This window comes from Mauremys mutica, chromosome 1 (assembly GCF_020497125.1).
Source record: "Mauremys mutica isolate MM-2020 ecotype Southern chromosome 1, ASM2049712v1, whole genome shotgun sequence".
NCBI classification, from domain to species: Eukaryota; Metazoa; Chordata; order Testudines; family Geoemydidae; genus Mauremys; species Mauremys mutica.
In genome coordinates this window covers 171,982,600-171,998,696 of record NC_059072.1, presented here as the reverse complement: position 1 = coordinate 171,998,696, position 16,097 = coordinate 171,982,600, and positions in this window count along the sequence as shown.

Genomic DNA, 16,097 nt, shown 5'->3' with positions numbered 1-16,097 from the left:
TCTCGCTTCCCTTCCCCCCCCCCACGGCCCGGGTCCGGGTCCGGGTCCGGCCCCGGCAGGTCTCGCTTCCCTTCCCCCCCCCCCCGGCCCAGCCCGGCCCCGCCCCGCCCCGGCGGGTCCCGCTTCCCTCCCCCACCCCCCGGCCCGGCGGGTCTCGCTTTCCCCCCCCCTTACCCGAGCGCGTCTCTGGCGAGGCCTGAGCTCCGTCCCGCTCAGAGCCGCGTGGTGAGGGGGCGGGGCTGGGAGCTCCACGCCGAGTGCAGCGCTCAGCCCAGAGCTCCCAGCCCCACCCCCTCCCCACGCGGCTCGGATCGGGGCGGGGCTCAGGCGCTCGGACGGAGACTCGGCGCTCTATGCGCCGAGGCTCCAGGAGAGGAGCGGAGGCGGGAGCCTCCGCTTTTCTCTTGGGGGCCCCTGCGGAGCTCCCCTGGGGAGCTCCGCGGGCCGCAGGGAAGAGCTCCGCGGGCCGCATGTTTGAGACCCCTGATCTAATCCAATCACTCTGCTTATCAAAGCACTATGTGTAGCTGCAGTGTAGTAACTCAAGTGCACTAACTTGAATGCACTGTTGCAGTGAAGAGAAGTCCTCAGATACAAGTCATTGAAGAAAAGCAACTGAAAGAGTACCAACCTTCTTTGGACAACTATTCTTTTTTTTTTTTGGTATGGTTTTTCTCTGCTCTCCACTCCCCAGACTATCCTATACCAACACCCAGATGTAACCTACCTTCATATTCCTCTAGTGAGTCAATTATCTTCTTTCTTTCTTTCTTTCCCATAGGGTGGTTTATTACACAAGTCAAAGCCTGGAGTTCTTTGATCGCAGGAGCCTCACAAAGACGTTACATGTGCTTGTCACGGTTACTGTGCTATTTGCATTCTTAACACCATGTATCTCAGGCTGGCCAATCAGGACACCCTCAGGCTTCCATGTGATTTCTGGGGCAGGTTTTGCTGTAGCTGAACAGACTGCAGTCAGGAGCTCTGGGCTGCTGGCATTTGAATGGAGTTTAGTTCTTACTGAAGGAATCGCTAGGAGAAAAAGTAGAGTGCAACAGAAATGACAATATTCCTTACACTGTGACCAAAAAGCTAAGACATGTTCAAAGTTTTGATGGAGAAAACTAGACTATTCCTGATATGTTCAATATATTGCTTTATAGTCATAGATTTTAATGATTTATTTTTATATTTTAACTGTTAGGGAGGGGGGTTACGCAGGAGGCATAGGGTTGAAAATTAAAGAAAACTGTGCCAGATGGGACCTTCTTCACAGATCCACAGGAAACTCCCTGCACATTCATTTGTCCTGTTCTTGTGATGGAAAAAAATGTGCTGATAAACACTTTTGAGGCACCATCTCCCTGTCCCTACATCCAAGGAGAGCCCTTCACTGAACTGAAGATCCACACGTGGGGAAGGAGCAAGTCAGAAGTAGTCCAAGACCTCCTTGGATTTGATCACAAGGCTGGGGGGGGGGGTTGTTCTGCTATATAATCATGAACACAGCTAAACTTTGCTCTACAATGACTGAAACCAACATCGTCTTTGAGAACCTTGTGTTACACAAGGAGGAGGAGGATGTTAGGGTGACAAACTGACTCAGACTTGGACTGGCTTTCTCTACTGATCTAATAGCTGAATATTGCTGTATGTTAGAACACCTTATACTGTTTCATCTCATGTCTCTGTTGATCCTGTGTCTGTGTATTTATACATTCACAGATTTTCGTATTAGCAGGTCAACTGCTAGCAATCTCTATATTTAGGTTGTGTAATTTTTGTCTTTATAAAAGAATGAAGTGTTTTTAGAAGCTTTAAAACTTTCCTGATTTGCAGCAGCCCTTAGAAATCCAGCAGGGAGAAAGCCCTCAGGCTGGAGAAGTGCCTTTTCTTTGTTCCATGAAATTCCATTCAGGTTTAGCTGAGTTCTCAATGGTTAAAGATCACCACTCCCTTTCTCTTTCTTGCCAAATTAAATAATTGAAGACATGAACATTGAACACCAGGCTCATTCCATTGCCAAAGCAGGAGCAGACACACCAAACTAGGAATGGCTGGGAGAACAGCTGTGGCAAGAATTGTATTAGTACCCGTTTGGGCATTATACATGATACAGCTTTTAATCATATATTTTTTCAAGACTACCCCAGTCTCCTTCAGTGTAGTGGGTAGGGGAGAAAAAGCGGGTAGAATTAAGGTTGTTTGGTGATCATAAACATGGAATTTTCTAACTTTTCAGTGCTTGACTTCATAACATTCTTTTAACACAGAACACGTACAAAACCTCCTTAAATAGTTGGTAGAGGTTTAGTCAGAGGCACCACAAAGACCATTTCCATGTTTAGAAATAGTTTTTGTGAAAAAGTTTGTATACTCAACATATATTTTTAAATTAATGAATTTAAAATGATGAAATTTATACTATGCACTGTTTTATGTAGTCATGTCAGTCCCAGGATAATAGAGAGACAATGTGGCTAAGGCAGTATCTTTTATTGGACCAACTTTTGATGGTGAGAGAGACACACTTTTGAGCTCACACAGAGCTCTTGTTCAGGTCTGGGAAAGGTACTCAGAGTGTTACAGCTAAATACAAGTGTGACATACTATACCTTGGGGGAGCATCTTGTAATCCCCATATTCCTCATCTGTATATAATTGTGATCTTGCATATAAAACGGGCTATGTGCAGTATCAGGGGAAACGTTATGATCTGCTGAAAGTGATTTTTCTATCCATATATGTATATCATCAATGCATATGAAATTATGAGAATTGTGTTCTATGGCTGTCACTAAAACATGCTGTAAATGGAGGAATCAGCCAGATATTAGCTCCCCAGAGGCAACAGCAAGGAAAGTAACCAATGCTCAGGCGGGGTGTGAAACAGCCCATCAACAGCCATCATCCAGCAAGGGAGCTACAATTCAGTGACTCACCTGCATGAGGCCACACCAGGGGAATTGCTCAGCCTTGCCTGGGGACTCAGCAATGCCCACCAGACATGCCTGACTTGTGTTCTACAGGCACATGGGCCTGAGGGTATAAAACAGAACACAGGGGGCCCAGGCTTGGCCTTTCTCCTGCCCTCACCTATGCTGCAAGCAACAAGGACACTGTGAAGACTTAGTTAAGACTCCAACAGAGGAGAATGGCCCCACTGCCACCTCCCACCTACCCCCTATTACTCCCCAAGGCCACCACATCACCTTACATGTGTATCTTCTCCAGGGTCGGGGCATCTAATTAGTGGAGCTACGCCTGTGCAGCTCCACTAATTAGCTGGATGGCCCTTCATTTTTTGTGTACAGCCACCCAGGCACTCACCTTAAAGGGAACTATCCGCAGATCACCTGAATGGAGCTCGCGGACCACTGGTGGTCAACAAACCACAGTTTGAAAACCTCTGAGCTAGATGTTGCCCAATCTAATAGGGTTGAGAGTTTACTCTGCGTGCTTATATCTTATTTTATTTAGGCAAAAAGTCAGAGTTAGTTACCAATCACTTATAATCGCTTAAAAGCTATCTTTTGTAGTCAATAACTGTGTTTTACTTTTTATCTTTACCAGTAAGTTTGTATAAACTGTTTTTCTAATCTACTCAGGTTTGCAAAGGCTGGTGTATATCCACTTTCCATTGATGAAGTGTTGAACCAATTAATACATTTGCACTGCCCATCTTGAGCAGTGCAAGATGGAATATTCCTGAGGTACAAGGCTGGGAGCTGGGGGGATTTTTCTGGTGCCTTTCTCTATGGGATTCATGAGTGGCTCTGGGAGCATTCATGCAATCTAGCTGGCTTTGAGGCTCCTCATGTGATTGTGCTGAGTGATAATAACACCTGGAGGGGCTTGCTGCTTGTCACTAGCAAGGCATTGTGAGAGACAACCCAGGCTGGAGAGAGTTAAGGAAGTACAGTGGTCCCACAGTCCCAGGTTGCACCCTGGGGAACCCATCACAACAAGATTGAACAGATAGTTTAGCATAATTTTGCTAGATACTGAAAATCATGGTCTTAACAAAGACACTGCATTTATGGCTTCTTTCTAAGGCTCTAATTAACTTGTGCTATTGCGGAAATTGCAGATCCCACAATATTAGGCTTCCATTGTAATTTTGATGTAGCTTTTCCAAATTACTGTAAACAATATGGGTCCATTATTACTTTTCCGTGATTTCCCATTTCTTGTCTGAAACTCAGTTGCAATTATTTGACAAGCATCCCGTGACTTAAGTATGGCCTTACTTAATATAACAATCTGTAACCCACTGTGACTACAGGGGTGTTAATGGGATACTGCACCTTGAAAAAGCAGCAAAGAGTCCTTTGGCACCTTATCGACTAACAGACGTACTGGAGCATGAGCTTTCATGGGTGAATACCCACTTCGTCGGATGCACCTTGAATGCTCCCTTAGACTTAGAATAGGTGCTAACTACTTATGCTAAACAATCTGTTCAACCTTCTATTTAGCTGTGACACTCCCACAGGCCACACCTAAAGATAAGCCCTGTGTAGCTCCAAAGCTTGTCTCTCTCACCAACAGAAATTGGTCCAATAGAAAATTACAGGGACATTTGGGTCCAATCCACTGGGGGCGCTGCACCATTAGAGAAAAAGGTTTAAAACTCACATTGTAGGAGGCAAGTTTCTCTACCGAAGGAGCCATGTGGAAATGCGTTGAAGATGCACTTATAACAGGTTTCATCCTCCAATGTCACGCCACGAAAAGTGATGGATGATGCTTTCAGACTTGTATCATTGAAACAAACTCTCTTATTGAAAGGCCCTATGGATTCAGTTCCATGTGCCTTGCTGTAGGTAGCTATGTTTTTGAATGAAGAACCTTCCAACTTCTGCCAGGTGACTTGTATAACATTGAAAGAGGGTATAAAGTTACATTTCAGGGTCACATCTTCACCTAAGGTTGCTGCAGGAACTCTCTCACATCTCACTGCTTCATTGGCACCTGGAAACAGAGCCACATCAAGGATCACATTAAACGAGAGACTGCAACGTCCATGGAGGAAATCTCTGAGACAGCCCTGGGACACCACATTGTGCATGTGTGTATTTTACATAGTCCCCAGACCACTGTGTGGCTGTGGTATGGACGCTACCAGCTGCCTAGGTCTTCTGTGCAAGAGATACACTACAAGTGTTACACACTGTCCCTATCTGTGTTGTCATGGGAAAGTAATAATTAACACAGCATGAGGTTTTTCAGACTAGGTTAACAGCTAGTTATAGGCAGGCTAGAACAGGAAATGCTATATATGATCCTTATTTTGCCCAAGTAATACATGGAGAAATAGGTCCTATGAGCAGCCTGCTGAAATGCCCCTCAGCCTCTTTCCTGTCTGGGGAATCAGTGACAAAACAGCAAGTTGCAATGACTCCACACAGCCGCAAGATGGCAGCAGGTGTCACAGAGGAGCCCTTATTTAGCCGGCTATAAGCCCAGAGGATACAAAATGAAAATTCTTCACTGAAAGCCACCCCTGGAGGTGAAGTGATAAAATAAAACACAAATTTAGGCCGTGATATTTGCCCAGCGAGAGCAGCCTCATGCACTTGTTGAGCTCGGTTTTAGATTCATAGAGGTAGTGCTAGTTTTAAGGGGTGTAAAACCTATTCCTGGAGTATGTCAGATTTTACAGACATCGACGCACAGACAGCTTCCCTTCCATTACTTAGCATGTGAATTAGCGTCCATCAAATTTGTCATTACACCATTGACCTACAGCAACTCCTCACCTGGTGAGTTTTCGACTGTCTAAGGAGAAGTTTATCACCCAGTCTGTTTGCTCTTCAATCCCCCTCCCTGTCCTCTTTGGTCTGATCCCCTCTTCCCTTCTACTTGTCTGCCACCTAGTCCTCTCTTTATCCCGTCCAGTCCCTTTCTCCCCGGGAACGTTGCTCTCCCACTAGCAGCTCCTGCCTCTTCTCCTCCCAGCGGAGAAACTTATGCTGACTCATTTGTTTCCTTCAGGTTTTAGAGGTGTGGAGCCCCTCCCCCCACTTTTTTTTATTATTGTTCAAATAAAGATGATGCTTCTAGAACAGGAGTGGGCAAACTACAGCCCACGGGCCAGATCCGGCCCTGTCCCTCAGGGTTTTGGATCCGGTCCATGGGATTGCCCCCATGGTGCTGCAGGCCTGGCACCGCTCTCAGACACAGCCCCCAGGCGGGGGACAGAGGGCTCCATGCATTGCCCTTGCCTCCAGGCCCTGCCCCCTGCAAATCCCATTGGCCGGGAATGGGGAACCGCGGCTAATGGGAGCTTCAGGGGAGGTACCTGGGGGCGTGGGAAGGGCAGTGCATGCAGAGCCCTTCGCCCCCTCCCAGGGGCCGCAGCGCTTCCTGGAGCAGAGTGGGCAGTGGTGTAGCCAGGTTCTAAGAGCAGGGGGAGCGAACACAGAAAAAAAGGTGCCACCCACTGCGAAGCAGCAAAGGAAAAATAAAAAAGAAAACCCAAGTCTTGCCTAAGAACCCGCCACGCTGAATTACCCCCGCCGAATTGCCACTGAAGACCCGGAGCTGCCTGTGGGAAACCTGCACTGGAGCCGCAAGATAGCAGGCGCCCCCCAGCGGGCACAGGGAGGAGCATCACCCAGCCGCCACAAAGAGAGGGTGGGGGGAACAGGAGCCGCTGCCACAAGATCCACACAGCGGAGCCTGAAGTGAGTGCCGCCGAAGACCCGGATGTGCTGGGAAGCGCCAAGTGAGTGCTCAGGGGAGCAGCCACTCCCCCTAGCTACGCTACTGGGCATGGGGCTGGGGCCAGGTCTGGGGCAGGCATGCAGGGAGCCTGCCCAGGCCCTGTTGCATGCAGCTGCCACCCCGGAGCTTGAACCCCTCCTGCACCCCGCCCCCCAACTCCCTGCCCTAAGCCCCCTGCCTGCACCTTGCACCCCTCCTGCACCGAGCTCCCTGCTGCACCCTGTACCCCTGTGCACACCAACCCCCTGCCCTGAGCCCCGTTATACACCCCACACCCCTCCTCTGGCCCAATCACTTGCCCTGAGCCCCTTCCTGCACACCGCACCCTCTCCCCACCCCCTCCCGCACCCCGACCCCCTGCCCTGACCCTGCATACAACTTCCCCACCCAGATGTGGCCCTCGGCCTAAAAAGTTTGCCCACCTGTGTTCTAGAAGCAGCAGCTGGAAAGAAGACAGACAACACAGAACCATGTGCCAGACCAAGGCTCTGCGTAGCAGCATATGAGAGCTGCTGGGTTACTGTGTTCACTTTGCACCCTAAAGAGACCTAAACCAGTTCTTGGTGTGTGGCTGCTCTGGGGGCTGAGAGGAAATAATTGTTCCCTGGAACTGTCGCCTTCTCTCAGCTTTCCTCAATTGTACACAACTACTGAAAAAAAGGTGAGAGGGTAGAGAGAGCAGTTAGAGAAGCACAGAGAGAGGAACTGAATGGTCAGAGAAATACTACATGCTGAATCACCCAGGATATCAATGAGACTGATCTAACCTGCATGTTAGCAATACTTCCTCCACTCACATCATCAGAAGAGGCTTGTGACATGTATCTGAACTGTCCACCTTGCTTCCCTGCTCTCTCTTGGTTAATTAATATGATCTAAAACAAAACCCCAAAGGGGTCACAGACCCAAGGAGCAACTTGAGTGAGCTGAGTTTCCCAAAAGAGCACTTAGACCTGACTTGCATTTAATTTGCCACCAAAACTGAGGTAGAACATGGGAGAAAAGGGCATTTCCTATCACTTATTACTGGAGCCTGAAAAGATGAAGACAGGATAGTGCAGAGAAGCGAGCTCCCAGCTCACAAACATCTTAGGACCAGGGGAGGTCTCTCTGGATTTATTCTTCCATTTCCCTCTTTTACTACAGGGACCGTCTGTCAGGTAATCTCAGATTCTTCCTCTGGCACCTCCCCCACTCCCTCATTAACCAAGGAGGAGAGCGGGCTTTGATTTTTTATTTGAATGCGAAGGCATCCTGCTCTCTGTGAATATCACTGCTCCTAGTCCTCATTCAGGTCAAGTGTTTAGTAGCTGTTGTAATCCTAAAAACGAGGGACTGGAACAGTATCTTGCGTCATTAAAGGAATACTTGGTTAATAAAATTATTTTTAAGACCAAATTTCTACCACCACTTTAGATTAACAACATGGAACACAGTTTAAAAGAATTCAAATGCACTTTCTCCCGTTTGCTTTTTGACTTCATTCACCTTGGACATGAGAAGACTGTTCCGTTCCATTTCTGTTCTAATCAGTTTAACTTTCTAGCCCTTGAGTGCAAATCAAAGGCTGCAATGTTTAGATTACTATGTAGGGTTGCAACAGTCCATTTTGGTAACACCTAAATTCCATTGGGAACACAGCCATTGCCATACAAAAACAGATCACCTAGGCCAGTATCTCATCTCTGACTGTGATGAGTAGCAGGGGCAAGAACCCGCTGGTGGGAATTTATAGAATAACCCATCTATACTGGCATTTCTTTGTAAATTCAGTTGGAGGTTAGCAAATGCCCTAATGTGGGAACATTTATATCTATTTCACTCTTAAATATATCCTAAACCAATAACTGTGGATGTTCTCATTATCCAGCTAACTGTCCAGTTCTGGCTGGATCCTGCCAAGCTCATGTCCTCTGTTCACTGTAGCAACAAGTTCTACAAGCTTATTGTACATTCTGTGAAAAAGTGTATCATTTTGTCAGCTTTCATTTTGGTGCTTTTCCTTTTTATTTAATGTCCCCTTTTTGTATGATGAGAGGACAAGGAGGAGTACTTGATTTCTGTAGCTTTCATTATCTCCAAACCATTATTGTGGCCACTCTTAACTATCTGCCCCAATCTTTTTATTCTCTCTAAATATTGAAATTTTCTCCAGCTTTTCCTGTAATTATTTTTATTGGCTGTGTCTGAACTGCCTCGTTTTTCTGCAATATATCACATAAATAATGTACATTAGTCTTGAGTTCTGTTAAAAAAAAAAGGGGGGGGTGGGGGCAAAGTGAACTGATAGTGTCTTTAATCACCTTCACCGCTAATTTCTCAGGGCTTTCTGAGGCAGGACTCATATGAGTAAAGATGTGGGGATCTGGCAGACCCTAGCTTGGGAGGGAATTTGATATTGACTGTTGCATTGTTAGGGGAGAGGACATGCTTTTTCCCTCCCATAACTCTCTGATTCTATCCTATTAGTTAAAGTGATCAGGATATTTTTCTCTAATTGCGGGAAATTTAAAATTAATTGGTTTATATTAATAAGTGGGAATATATAGAATTATTGGATACAGTAAACAGGAACATTTTCCTCTCACCACCCCTGCCAAAATATACTATTACTAACGCTTGCAAGTATTATTTGTAACAATTTAGAATTGTCTGACAGGACACTCCATCTGTCCATTCTCTCCCTCCCACTCCTCCTTCTTTATGTTCTCAGATCTATTTAGGACTGAATTGTCCAGCGATTGCTGCCGTGCAACTGGTATACAAAACAGGATGATAAAGGGAAACTCCACTCACCTGTGCATGGAACCCTAAGCAGGCAGAGTATCCAGCACACAATGAGCCAGAGTTCAGGCCACCAAACCCTCTGCAAACACATCTTGGAAAATTTTATTCTCATGGAATTTTTCTCCTTTTCCCTCTGGATCTGCAAGAAGAGCTTCTCTTTCAATGAGATGACTTGAATGTGGCGCCTTTTTCTTGCATATGACTCATCTCGCTTGATTGGCCACAGCTCAAAACGGCTCACATTCCACATTCTGCATCCAATTGCATGCACGCTCTCTCTTCCCACTCCTCATCTCCTATTTGCAGCTGCTGTAACTGTAGCTGACACCAGAGTGCCTGTCTGGCAAGCCAGTGGAATGGGAATGTCAATCATTAACCAACTGCCCCAGCCCTGGGCTTTCACTAGAGCAAATAGACTGTCTACAGAATAGGGTCCTCACTTCCCTTCCCCTCTCTCCACTTTCCTAAATCACCTACAGAAACCCCTTCTGCAGACACACCCTAAACCAATCAGCCCTTCCCTACACATCCTCAGTGTGATTTGCTCCTCAGGTTGCACAGGCTTATGCAATTGATTACTTACCTAGTGCTCAAAGTGATACAGCACTGGGAGAGTCTGTGGATCCCCCTCCTAATGCAAAATCTTATGCCAGTGGTTCTCAAACTGGGGGTCTCGACTCCTCAGGGGGTCACAGGGTTATTACGGGGGGGCTAGAGGGGTCGTGAGCTGTCAGCCTCCACCCTAAATCCTGCTTTGCCTCCAGGATTTATAATGGTGTTAAATATATAAAAAAGTGTTTTTAATTTATATGGGGGAGGGGTCGCACTCAGAGGCTTGCTATGTGAAAGGGGTCACCAGTACGAAAGTTTGAGAACCACTGTCTTATGCATAAAACCCTTCACATACATGTGTGATCCACTTCACTATTGCCCAACATCCCTCTGAGCACTACAGTCATATTTGCTTCACAGAAATGCCTGAGGAGGTAGGCTGGGTTGGAAATCGAGCTCTTCACAACTCATGATGTTCCTGGATCCACTTTCTCTGGCTTTCCCATTACCTCAGCCCTCAAAACCCTCCCCATAGCACAGACTTCCCCTCTTTAGCTGCTTCCCCTTACACACCTCAGAAACTTCCCCAAATAGTCCCTACTTCCCTTTTCCAATGCTAAAAACGTGTACACACAAAGCTCCCCATTTTGGTCCCTGCTCTGAAATCTCCCCTCTGCTCTCTAAGCTTTCCCTTCCCACTGTCCAGAGCCTCCAAAACAGACACCCCCTGCTCCTGCTCCTCCCCATTCGCTGCCTCCCACAGGTCAGAACCCTTCCCTCCCTCACCCTCATCTGCCCAGAAATGTGAACGGTTTTATGACCGCATGACTGAGTGCTTCTACTTATATAATTCTCCTTCAGATGCACACAACACAAAGGCAGGAATCATCATGGGGGCGCAGGGGGATATGTTCTATGCTGAACTTTGTAGAATCTAAACTCTACGTTGAGTCAAATAAGCCCCTTTTTCTGCCTGTCCTGCTGCCTTCCCACCACAACCCCGGTCCCTTCCACATTAAGATTATTCTAAAACAAACTCATTTCTCCTTGTGCCACAGCAGCTTCATAGTCTCACCATAAATCACAACTGCTCCAACAGCCCCTTTCCTGGATGCAGCTATGGGAGACTGTGTGGTCCTCAGCACAGAGCACTGAACTAGGAGACTAAAGACATTGTTGCTTTTGCCAGCTCTGTCACTGAATCAGCATGTGTCCTTAGCCAGATCACCTCACCGTTCTGTGGCTCAGTTTTCCCAGCTGTAAGGAGAGCATTATCTACCTCATTTATCTATGTAAAGTGCTTCGAGCTGCACAGATGGAAAGTACTATGTCAGTCCTAAGATTATTTTAACAGGTTCTGGGTATATACAAGGTTAGCAAGGAGAGCTTTAGAGACAACAGGAGCTTTGGGTTTTTACTGTTTATCACTTATCAAAGACAGGTTAAAATTTTATTCTGCTTATTTTTTTGTTTTGGGAGTGTGAGAACTAGCATATTTCCCAGCCTGGCTTTTTGCGGGTAAATTCTTTGAAAGACCAGTTCAGTGATGGCAGGTGGGGCTATAACCTGAACTTCATCTCTCTCTCCCCACAATGAAGGATGGGCAAACCAGGGTGATTTTTAAGGCTCAGGGAGGGGAGACCTGAGGAATTGTGGGAGACTCTCAATTTGGAGGCAGGAGGGGGGAGAAAGATTCCAATCTAGTGACAGCTTCACATAGCATCATGCTTCAGGTCCTCCTAAGGTCCTGCCCAGTTCTTCAGCAGAGACAAAGTGAGGACTGATATTTTGAAATGTAAAAAAGCAAAATGAGGAGGAAATACTTTAAGCATGCGAGGCTGTCACATCAGAAAGGAGCCTTTTTTATTTCTTCTCTTTGCTGTTCATTTTTAAAGCTGGTTGTGAATTTGTTCTCAGATAAGAAAAGGAAATTTAAAAATTAAATGCTAAGTAGCTAACTGAAGGAAGGCATGCAGTGTCTGTATCACAGCTGGGATCAGACATTAACAGGGTCAAGCACCACCATTTTGAGACATGAACAGGTCAAGCACCAGGTCTGGCAATGCTTCACTGGCTGAAACCATCAATGTAAATCATATCTGTCATTACCTTCTTTTCAGAGGAAACACTGGGTCACTGGTGAATCCCACTGCTCTTTCCTTCCTTCCCATCCTTGGTTCAGATGCTTTTTCTCTGCAGGAGCACTGGGCACACTGCTACCCTGCAGCCGGATGACATTATTTACTTATGCAGTCCTACAAGGGTGGCAGGTGCTTTGCAGACAAAGACCCAGTCTCTGCCCCAAAGTGTTTACAAACTCAGTTTTTAGACATAGTGAGACAAGTGGGAATAAGGGAGAGGGAGACAGGATATAAAAGAAAGGTCATGCAACCAGTAAGATTTGTTATGTTCGCATGGTGATTCTGACATACAACAGAGCTTTGCGCCTATATAAACAAATCTCAACCTTCATTTTTTTTTAAATTAAATTTCTAATCATTTTTAGGATCTGGGCTTGTAAGGAGACTTTAAGTGGGGTCTGTTCTGTTCCTGTACCTTAAAAGGAAAGTCCATCTGAGTTCTAATTTCTACTGCAAGCTGGTTTAAAACAAATTTAAGGAAGTACTTCTTCCGACAACACAGCGTCAACCTGTGGAACTCATTGACATGGGATGCTGTGAAAGCCGTAACTGGGTTCTAAAAGAATTAGATAAGTTCATGGAGGACAGGTCCATCAGTGGCTACTAGCCAAGATGATCAGGGACAGAACCCCGTGCTCCAGGTATCCCTAAGCCTCCAACTACCAGAGTCTGGGACTGGATGGCGGGGAATGGATTGCTCAAAATTGCCCTTCATTCTCTCCGAAGGATCTGGTACTGGCCACTGTCAGAGCCAGGCTAGATGCACCGCTGGTTTGACCCAGGATGGCTGCTCTTATGTAATGAAGCATAAGATTAGATGAGGCTACATATGCATGTAGGCTGTTTGTTATTTTGAAATAGTTTTTTCTAATAGTTTGTTCCAGGCACTAAATAAAAATACTGTGTTTTAAGGGGGCTGTTGGTGACCATCATTGGTCACAAGTTCCCCAAGGGAAGAAAAGCAGGTCCCCTAAACCCAGTTGAACCTGCTGGGTGATAAGCACTTACCCTCATATAAACTAGTCTGACCTAGACCTTGGTCTAAGACATGGACAACAGCAAGATCACACCCCAAGACAGGTGAGGGCAAAAGGCCCAAGACCTGAGCCGGGTGCACTCAGAGAGACAAGAGATGAGCAACTAGTCCTATAACAGGGACAGAAAATAAGAATCAACACAGCATGAGGGAAAACTCTGTTGCCAGAGTAATGGGCCCAGTGGAGAACCTTCTGGAATTTACACCTACACTGCCTGTTCCTAAACCCTAATTCACTCTTTGGGATTGTGACAGGCACCTCAGTCGGTGCAGTGAGAAGTAAGCAAGTTGTAATGACTCTATGGAGACACAGGATGGCAGCACGTATGACAGTGCTCAGTGCTGTGGAAGAGGCTCACAAAGAGGTGCTCAGAAGTTGCAATAAGCCTAGAGGCCACGAAATGAAAATTCCATCCTGGACATCAAGCAGGGAATTAAGAGGTAAAGTTAGAAAGGGATCTTCAGGCAGTGGGAGCTCCCTAAGCACCTTTGAGCTCTACGTTGGGTTTGCAAAAGCAGGTCAAGACTATTTGGTTCTTTAACTTTTTTCTAACAGTATTGCCAACCTCAAGTATTTAAGAAATCAGTCACAAGAATGGCTAAAAAATCAGATTTTTATTTTGCTTTCTTGGGTTTGAGCTGTCCGGGTGCATTCAAGTTACATTTTTAAAGCTTTTCTCCACAACACCAAAGGCTGCAACCTGAAAAATAATAATAATAATAATAAAAAGACTTTCATGCAGTCACATGGATCCGGGAGCTGGGGCTTTAAGAAACACACCAGATATAGCAAGACTCAAGGTAAAATTTGAGCTGGAGCCCTTCGTAGAGGGACTGTCACCTCGTTTCCTATTCCTGATCACAGGAATCACCTTCTGTCCCATATATCACTCCCCACCCCCATCTTCCATGTGACAGCTTCTTATCTGGTAAAGGAATAAGGTGTGGGAGGAAGGGGACTATTTAGGTAACTTTAGCTGTCTAAGTTCTGAAAAGTGCTTTGCATCTCCTCCTTCCCCTGGCCTGGTCCCTTCCCCCTTCTGATCATGTGAATGCACCACCTTGCCAGCTAGTCATCTTTTCCTCCTTTCCCTTGCACAGGCTGCACAGTCCTGTTCTCCCCACGGCATTTCCCTCCCTACCAAGGCATTCCCTTTCAAATGGCAGTGCCAGGTTTTCCCCTTCTATGCATCAGTGATCTCTACTGGAGAAAGCTGTGCTACCTTATCAATGTTTCCTTCCGTCTTTAACAGATGCCCAAATCCCCACCCTCCCACCCCTCTTAATCTGTTTTTAAAAGCTGCCTAGATGCTGTGAGAACAAACCAGAGTATGAGAACCACTCATAGAACTCTCAGATTCTCAGACTGTGACCGGAGAGTTAGAACTCTCAGAGTGACCGGAGAGTCATGCATCTGCAGCCCAAAAGAGACTCTTCCTTTGGCACCTTTCCCCTGTTAAGGAGGACTCATTAACCAGGCTGAAGCTGCCCGCAGTATATCTGAGAATCTCTTTCTTAATCCTTGCTCTGGTCAGCACAGCAACTGTTGGAACCACAGGTAATGCCTAGACTACACTGTCTCTTCCCATCAAAGGGACACTGGTTAAAAATCATATTTTTAAGTACATTTCTTTAAAGGTGCTGGCACCTAGGGGTATGTCTACATGGGGATAACAACAACAACAAAAAAACCCACCTGTGTCTGGCCTGGCTTAGCTGACTCGGGGTTGGGCTGCATGATGAAAAATTGCTGTGTCGATGTTTGGTCTCAGGCTAGAGCCAGAGCTCTAGGACCCTGCAGGGGTGGAACGTACCAGAGCTAGGGCTCCAGCCTTAGACCAAACATTTACACAGCAATTTTTAGCCCTGCAGCCCGAGCTGGAGTCAGCTAACCCAGCCCAGCTGTGGCTGTGTGTAGACGTACCCTTAGATTATTACAATGGAATGGATTTTGAAAATCTCGCGCTTTCCACCATTTATGTAGTTACTTTTTGCGTGTCACTTACCTCAAATCACAAAAATAGTTTGGACTGTATCACTTCTGTTTCCAGTCAGTTTTACTTTCCAGCTGTCACGCACTAGCCAAAAGTTGCAAAATTTGGGTTGCTAACATTGCAGGGGACTGTTTCTTAAGAACAAAAACCAAAAACCCTGACCTCCTTAGGAATACAAGTAATGCAATTCCAGCTCAGTCATTAATCACTGTCATCAATAGAATGACAGAGGCCAGCAGCAGATACTTACATGTTAGATTCAAGAAACCCCAAGTGGTTAATTATTTAATTATCTGCCTATAATGGAGGTTTCTCCCTTACGCCCTCCATTAGATATTGGCTTGTACCCTGACACAGGAAGGTTTGTATACATTTCAGTGCTATGCACAGGAATTTTAATTTAACCATTTTTGGAGGGGCATGTTAGAATAGTGACCAGGGCAGAAATATATATATTTTAAGATTAATATTGCTTCCCGCCCACCCTTGGGCACACCCCTGCATTTCACACATTTTTAAAAATATTATATAACTACAGACATTCTAGTTATTCTCATAAACACCCCATCCTTTGAATTCTGCCAAAGTCTTGGTCTCCCTGAAATCTCATGCCAGTAAAGTTCTACCAGCACATTGTGTGTGGTTCCTTTTATCAATTTTAAATTAGTTGCCTTTCAGTTTTATTGCATGGCCTCTTGCTCTTGTATTATGAGAGGGTAAACTGGAACACCTGCTTTACCCTCTCTGTACCATTTGATGGGAGCACCTGATTTGCCTTTTGTACCATTAAATATTTTATCTATCAACTTGTCTTATTTGTCTCCTCTCTCATCTGTCCCATTCATTGCCCAAGTCCAA